Raw genomic sequence first — 8840 nt, 5'->3', positions numbered from 1 at the left:
GTTACAGTTTACTTATATATTTCCCTATTAATGGGAATTTGGGTTTTTCCAATTTTTACAACTAAAATTTTGCTGAGATTCTATGTCTATATCTACTTGTTTACATATACAAGAATCTCTCTAATATGTGTATACCTAAAAAATTGCAATAAATATTGTATGTGCATTCTCAATATTATTATGTGTTGTATTTCCCTAAGTTCTAGTAGAGTTGAACATAAATGGCCATTTATTTTTCTTTTTTTCTATTCATCTCCTTGCCCTTTATTCTGTTGAAATTTTTCTTTAATATTTAATAACCCTTTCATTCATTTCTCTCACCTCCCACCACCTGGAAATCCATCCACATTATTTCAAATGGCAAGATTTCATTCTTTTTCTATAGCTGAATAATATTTTATATACTATATATATTTTTTATATATGTGTGTATATATGGCCCAATTATATATGTATAAAATTATATATATATACCATATATAATTATATATATAATTATATATATACCATATATATATATATATATATATATATATATATATATATATATATGGTACAATAGTACATATGGTAATATGGCACAATTTCTTTAGCCATTTTTCCATCAATGGACATTTAGGTTGCTTCTGTATCTTGGCTATTATAAATAATGCTGCAATGAATTATGAATGAATATGGTATTGCATATAGCTTTTTGAGATGGTGTTTTCATTTTCTTTGGATAAACACTCAGAAGTGGAACTGCTAGATTGTATGGTAGTTTTATTTTTAACTTTTTAAGGAACACTATGCAATTTTCCATAGTGGCCACACTAGTTTATGTTACGGTCGATAGTGCACAAGTGTTCCTTTTTCTCCACATCCTTGCCCACACTTGTTATTTCTTGTCTTTTTGATAACAGCCATTCTAACAGATGTGAAGTAATATCTCATTGTGGTTTTCATTAGCATTGGCCATCTGTATGTCATCTCTAGAAAAATGTCTATTCAGATCTTTTGCCCATTTTTTAGTTGGATTGTTTGGTTTTTTGATGTTGAGTTGTGTGAGTTCCTTAAATAATTTAGATATTAACCTCTTATCAGATACATGATTTGCAATTATTTTCTGCCATTTAGTAGGTTGCCTTGGCATTTTGTTGATGGTTACTTTTGCTTTGTGGAATCCTGTTGATGTAGTTTCACTTGTTTATTTTTGCCTTTGCTTTGGGAGTCAGATTCCAAGAAATCATCACCAAGACCTGTCAAGGAGCTTACTACCTATGTTTTCTTTCAGGAGTTTTATGGATTCAGGTCTTACATTCAAGTCTTTAATCCATTTCGAATTAATTTTTGTGTATGGTGTAAGATAGTGGTCAAATTTCATTCTCATGTGGATTTCCAGTTTTCCAAACACCAGTTAGTGAAGAGACTGCCCTTTCCCCATTGTATATTTTTGGCTCCTTTGTTGTAAATTAATTAACCATATATGTATGGGTTTATTTTGGGCTCTCTATTCATTTCCATTGATGAATGTGTCTATGTGTTTTTATGCCAATACCACACTATTTTGGTTACTACTACAGCTTTGTAATAGAATTTGAAATCAGAATTTGAAATTATGCCTCCAGCTTTGTTTTTCTTTCTCAAGATTCCCTCGTGGTTCCATACAAATTTTAATATTGATTTTTCTGTATATATGAAGAATGCCATTGGCATTTTTTAGAGATGGCATTGAATCTGTAGATGGAATAATATGGACATTTTAACAATGTTAATTCTTCCAATCCATGAGAATGGAATATTTTTCCATTTATTTGTGTTGTCTTCTTTTTATTAACGTCTTACAGTTTTCAACATGTAGGTCTTTCACTTCCTTGGTAAATTTATTTCTAGGGGTGTTCTTCTTTTGGCGAATTATAAATGGGACTTTTTTCTTAATTTCTCTTTATGATAGTTCATTAGTAGTATATAGAAATGTGACAGATTTTTGTGTATTGATTTGTATTCTTCAACTTTACTGAATTTATTTATTAATTCTAACAGTTTTTTTAATGGAGTCTTTATGGTTTTCTCTTTATAATATCATGCCATCTGCAAATAGTGACAGTTCTACTTCTTTCAACTTTGGTTGACTTTTATTTCTTTTTCTTGTTTAATTGCTCTGACTAGGAATTTCCAATATGAAATTAAATAAAAGTGGTGAGAAGGGGCATCCTTAGCTTATTTCTGATCTTAAAGGTAAAGCGTTCAGCTTTTCATTATTTAATATGATGTTGCCTGTGAGCTCATCAAATATGGCCTTTATTACATTGAGGTAGGTTTCCTCTACATGTGCTCTTTTGAGAGTTTTTATTTAAACATTAAATGGATGTTGAAATTTTTCATGCTTTTTTCTGCATCTGTTGAGATGATCATATGATTTTTACCCTTCATTTTGTTAATATGGTATATCACATTGATTGATTTGTGGATATTGAACCATCCTTGCATCCCTAGAATAAATACCACTTGATCATGGTGCATGATCTTTTTAATGTGTTGTTGAATTTGGCTTGCTAATATTTGCTGAGAATTTTTGCATTTGTGTTCATCAGGGATATTGGCCTGTAATATTATTTTCTTGTGGAATCCTTGTTTGGTTTGATATCAGGGTGAGGTTGGCTTTGTAAAATGAGTTGGGGAGAGAGTTTCCTCTTCTGTTTTTTGGAAGACTTTGAGGATTGGTATTAATCTTCTTTGAATGTGTGATGGAATTCACCAATGAAGACATCTGGTTCTGGACGTTTTGGGTTGGGAGATTTTGACTACTGATTCAATCTCCTTATTACTAATCACTCTGTTTAGATTTCTATTTCTTCATGATTCAGTGTTGGTAGGTTGCACGTTTTTAGGAATTTATTTCCTCTTGATTGTTCAGTTTGTTGCAACATAATTGTTCATAGTCATCTCCTATAATCTTCTGTATGTCTGTGGTACAAGTTGTAACATCTCTTTCATATATTATTTTATTTATTTGAGCCATCTCTCTATTATTTTTTCTCTTGGTGAGACTACCTAATGTTTTCAATTCTGGTTATTAAAAAAACAAAAACAAAAACAAAAACAAAAAACCAAACAGCTCCGAGTTTTGTTGATCTTTTCTATTGTGTTTTTAGTCTCTCTTTCGTTTATTTCTTCTCTAATTTTTGTAAATTCCCTTCTTCTACCAACTTTGGGCTTTGTTTGCTATTCTTTTTCTAGTACCTGAGATGTAAGGTCAGGTTGTTTATCTGAGCCTTTTCCCATTTCTTGAGGTAAGCCTATGTCACTATGAATTTCCCTCTCAGAACTGTTTTTGCTACATTCCATAAATTTTTCTGTGTTATATCTTCATTTTTGTTTGTCTCAAGGTATTCTTTATTTCTTTTTCAATTTTTTCTTTGATTCATTGGTTATTGAGTAGCATATTGTAAAATTTCCACATATTTGTGAATTTTGTAGTTTTCTTTGTATAATTGATTTAGTTTCATATCATTGTAGTTGGAAATGATGCTTGATTAAATTTCATTTTTGCTAAATATATTAAGATTCATTTTGTGGCCTAACATATGATCTGTCCTGGAGAGTATTCCATATATACTTGAGGCAAATGTTAATCTATTGCTTTTGGATGGAATGTTTGATGTGTATTTTTAAAGTCCATCTGGTCTAATGTGTCATTTGAGGCTGATGTTTCCTTACTTATTTTCTGTCTGGATGATCTATCCATTGATGGGTGGATAAGTGGGATATTAGAGTTCCTGTACTGTTACTATATTGCTACCTATTTCTCCCGTTAGGTTTGCTTATAAAAAGAGCTTTATATATTTAGATGTCCCTATGTTGTATGCATAGATATTTACAAACAGAGGCTTATACCCTCTTGTCTGATTAACCCCTTAATCATTATGTAATGCTCTTCTTTGTCTCTTATTACGATCTTTGTTTTAAAGACTATTTTGTCTGATATATGGATAGCTACTCCAGCTTTCTTTGTTTTCAGGGGTTTTTTTTAGGTTTTTAAAATGTTTATTTATTTTTAGAGAGACAGAGAGAGCGAGAAGAAGCAGGGGAGGGGTAGAGAGAGAGAGAGAGAGGGAGAGAGAGAGAATCCCAAGTAGTCTCCATGCTCTCAACACAGGGCTCGATGCAGGGCTTAATTCCATGAACTGTGAGAGCCTGACCTGAGCTGAAATCAAGAGTTGGTAACTTACCTGACTGGGCTACTCAGGCACCCCAGTTTTCACTTTGAATTGAATATCTTATTATCATCCCTTCATTTTCAGTGGTGTGTCCTTACATCTAAAGTGTGTCTCTTATAGACAACACATAAATGGGTTATGTTTTTGTTTTGTTTTGTTTTCATCCATTCAGCCACTCTATGTCTTTTGTTTAGAGAATTTAGTTTCTTTACATTTAATGTAAGTATTGATAGGTATGCATTTATTACCATTTTATTAATTGTTTCCTGAATTTTGTTGTAGGTTCCTCTCTTCTCTTTCTCTTTTTATTATTATTATTGTGTGTGTGTGTGATTTGAGTACTTTCTTAAGTGATATGCTTATTTTTTCTTTAAATTTTGCATATTTATATTAAATTTTTACTTTTTAGTTACTATGTGTCTTACATATAACAACTTATATTTGTAAAAGTTTCAGTTGATAACATGTTTGCATTCTAAAGCTCCACATTTTTACTCTCTTCCTCACGCTTTACGTTTTGATTTCACATTTCATGTCTTTTTATCTTGTGTATCTCTTGCCTAATTATTGCAATCACAATTGTTTTTATTACTAGTGTTTTAACTTTCATACTAGCTTTATAAGTGATTACTCTACCACCTTTACTATATATTTACCTTTCCAGTGAGATTTATTCTTTCATATGTTTTCTTGTTGTTAATATGTGCCCTTTACTTTCAGTTTAAAGAAGTCCCTTCAGCATTTCTCGAAAGGCCAGTTTAGTGGTGATGAACTCCTTTAGCTTTTACTTGTCTGAGAAACTCTTTATTTCTCCTTCAATCCTGAATGTTAACTTTGCCAGGTAGACTATTCCTGGAATACTTGGAAGCAGTTTTCCTTCATCATTTTGAATATATCATTCCATTTCTATCTGGCCTGCAAGGTTTCTGCTGAAAATTATGCTGATGGTCTTATAGTAGTTCCCTTGTATATAAAAAGTTGCTTTTCCTTTGATGCTTTTAAGATTCTTTCTTTCTCTCTAAATTTGACATTTTAATTATAATGCGTCTTCGTGTGGGTTTGGGTTCTTCTTATTTGGAACTCTTTGGGGTTCCTGAATCTAGTTACCTGTCTTCTTCCCCAGGTTTGGGGGAGGGGATGCCCAGAAGGACACCTGGAAGGAGAAGAGGAAGAGAAAGGGACAGAAAATGATTTGAAGAAATAATGGCTAAAAATTTCTACCTTACAGTAGATTGTTTCAAGACCTTTCTAAACTTATGATGTTTCAAGACCTTTCTAAACTTATGACTTGGGTGGGTCTGAAAGAACCCAGTTCATGATGGGCAGTTCTGTCCCCATAGTCACTTGATGTTCCATGATTAGATTCTCTGTTTTTACCAGCATCTAGTTGCCTGTCAAGAGAAGCCTTTTTAATGGTGTATAGTTTTCTGCTGCCAATGCTATGGCCTTTCTTCACAATGCTATAGTGTTGATGTGATTCTTTGAGGCGTGTCACAACATTATACATATATCTTTTCTGACTTAAATTTCTTTAAAACCTAAAGACTGGTAGTATATATGACCTACAAGTCAGGGCTGTTTCCACTATGTCATGGACCTGCTATAGAGAACTTACTGCTCTGAGCACCCACTCAATGGAAGCAGTCTTTCATTTTAGTTGATAAATTGTTCAAAGCAACATTCTTAAGGTGAAAGCTATCATTTTATTGCCTAAAAGCTCTAAATCTACTTTTTATCACCCTTCTTGTGATACTAGAGCTATATTTTGTAAATGTTTTCCTTTTGCCAGCTTGCATGTAATAAAGCTTTGCCAGTAGAGGGTGCTGGAAGGTGTTTTTGTTTGTCTTTTCTTTTTTGTCTAGTTCTGGTGTATTTTCCTTGCTTCTTGCCCCTCTGGTTCTTAGCTAGCATGTGTGACATCCAAGCTGTTCCTTGATTTCAATAAGTATGATAATATTACGGAGCAGCAGAGGCCAAGTGGCAATACTTCTAAATACAAGGTGGCCACACTTTGTAACCATAAAGAGCAGTAGGGACATACTGGTAATTAGAATGCCTTGGCCTACGAAGCCCTTTGGAAGTGCTTAACTGATTGTGTTGTCCCAGTAACAAAATTTATGGACAAGTTGCTAGTATATTGCTTTATCTATATAACTAAAGAAACCTCTAGCTCTGATAGCAGAAAATCTGACTTGCATCACCACAGTGGTTAGTTACAGCCTAATTTCCAGGCCTAAACCAATTCACAGACGCTTAGGTTCCTTGATTGAAGGGGAGTCTAGGTCCCTTTGAGGAAAGACCTTGTAACATCACCACAAGTACATACCATAAATCTTCCTCCAAACCTTCTGCAAGAAATCTGTAGCCATACTAGAATGACTAAGCATTTGGGGAAAAGGAAATGAACAGATCTTTCAGAGATTACTAGACAATGGCTTTGAATTGATGCTAATTTCTGGGACACAGAGTAAGAGCCTTATGGCAATCAAGTTATAGATAGACTCTTAGTTCAAGTCTTAATCATACTATGACTGGTTTACCATCTCCCACCACTAGACCTATTCCATGGTTATTTGCTCCAGTTCCTTAATGTATCTCTTTATATTTTTTAAGTAGGCTTCATGCCCAGTGCAGGGCCCAATGTGGGGCTTGAACTCACGGACCTAAAGTCAAGATCTGAACCAAGATCTGAGCTCAGATCAAGAGTTGGATGCTTAGCCGACTAAGCCACCCAGGTACCCCTCCTTAATGTAGAATTTGAAGAGACATACCAGTAAATAGGTTGAATATCCACATGCTTCTCTGAAACAGAATTATTATGGTAGGAAGGACCAAGTGGAAGCCCCTGGAACTTCTCACTACCAAGATAGTTAACCGGAAGCAATACTCTATTCCTGGCGGAATTGCAGAGATTGATGACACCACCAAAGATCTGAGAGATATGGGCATGTGATACATATCACATCTTCATTCAACCCATCTGGGTTGAATGGGTCTTGAAGACTATGGACTATCTATATAGAAGTTGAGTGGGTCTTGAAGACTATGGACTATCATAAGTTAATCAGGTTTTGATTCCAATTGCAACTGCCACCTCAGATATAGTGATTTTACTAGGGCAAAGTGACATGGTCCTTGCATTTGGTATGTAACTATTCACCTGGGTTATGATGTTTTCACCATGCCAATTTTCAGGGACCACCAGAAGCAGTTTATTTCTCTCTGCAGAGCCAACAATATATCTTTACATCTTGCCTCAGGGTTACATCAATTCTGCTCTCTGGCATAAAATAGTCTGCAATGATCTTGATCATCTTGACCACCTACCAAATACCACACTGGTCTACTACACTGGTTATATTATGTTGTTTTAATCTGATAAACAAGAAGTAGCGAGTGATTTGATACATTGGAAAAAAATATGAATGAGATGATGGGAAATAAAGCGCATAAAATTTCAGGGTCCCACCACTTCCGTGAAGGTTTGGGGGGGGCGGTTCGCTCACTTGAGATATGCCAAGCTATATCCTCCAAGGTAAAATACAGGTTGTTCAATCTTGTGTCACACATTATGAAAAAGGAGACACAATGTTGGGTAGACATTTTTGGACTTAGGAGTCAATATATACCACATTTGAGTGTGCTACTTCAACCTATCTATAAAGTCACCTTGTACGGTTGCCAATTTCAACTGGGGAACAGAGAAAAAATAAAAGCCTCTGCAGCATTTCCAGGCTGCATTATGAGCTGCTCTATCACTTGGACCTTATGATCCTACAGATTGAATTATACCTGAATTATCTGTGGCCACTAGGAATGCTGTATGGAGTCTCTGACAAGCACCAATAGATCACAGCATACATATCTATGTTGTTGAAACAAATCCATGCCCTCTTTTGCTGATAACTATTATCATTTTGAGAAATGGCTTCTTTATTGCCCGTTCCTCTGGGGAGACTACTACATTCCTAATGATGGTACATTAGATGATCATGTGACCTACGCTTCTTGTCATCAATTGGGTGTGTCTCACACACCCCGCCATAAGGTTGAGTGTGCGTACAATCTATTGAGTAGAATGGCAAACGAGAGATAGAGCTCAGATAGGGGCAGAAGGCATGAGTAAGTCATGACCAGATCTCTCTTGCTCTGGCAGTAATGACACCTGTTGCATTGTCTCCTTTCCCCAAATCCATATCTATGACCTTTGGGGGAGTTATTAAGAGACTTCTCTGCAGTGGACATAACTTTGGGGAGCACTCACAGGAGACACAAATATCTTCAAAGTCCTTGCCCACTTAGGATTTGAACCCTTAGAAATAAAGGTTTGTTCACTCCACCAGGTGAAAACTGACCAGCTTAGGTTCTGGCTGAGGACCAGGAATATATGGAATGAACAGTGGAAGAAGGAAGTCACAGATATCAATTCCAGCCTCTGTGACCACTTACAGAAACAAGGACTATTTTCTCTTTGCTTATTGTATTTGTATATGCTAACCAGTTTTTTTTTCTTGCTTTATTTCCCCATTACTATTGTTTATGTAAGTTTTTGAGGTAAATTTCTGATTAGCAGAATATTCATCAGGACTTCAGATTTGAGGAGTAATTAATATAGTCTGACACAGATACAAAGGTTGTGGG

Source organism: Panthera tigris, chromosome A1, assembly GCF_018350195.1.
Source record: "Panthera tigris isolate Pti1 chromosome A1, P.tigris_Pti1_mat1.1, whole genome shotgun sequence".
NCBI lineage: Eukaryota > Metazoa > Chordata > Mammalia > Carnivora > Felidae > Panthera > Panthera tigris.
The sequence above is the reverse complement of the archived record's forward strand: the minus strand, read 5'-3'. Positions refer to the sequence as shown.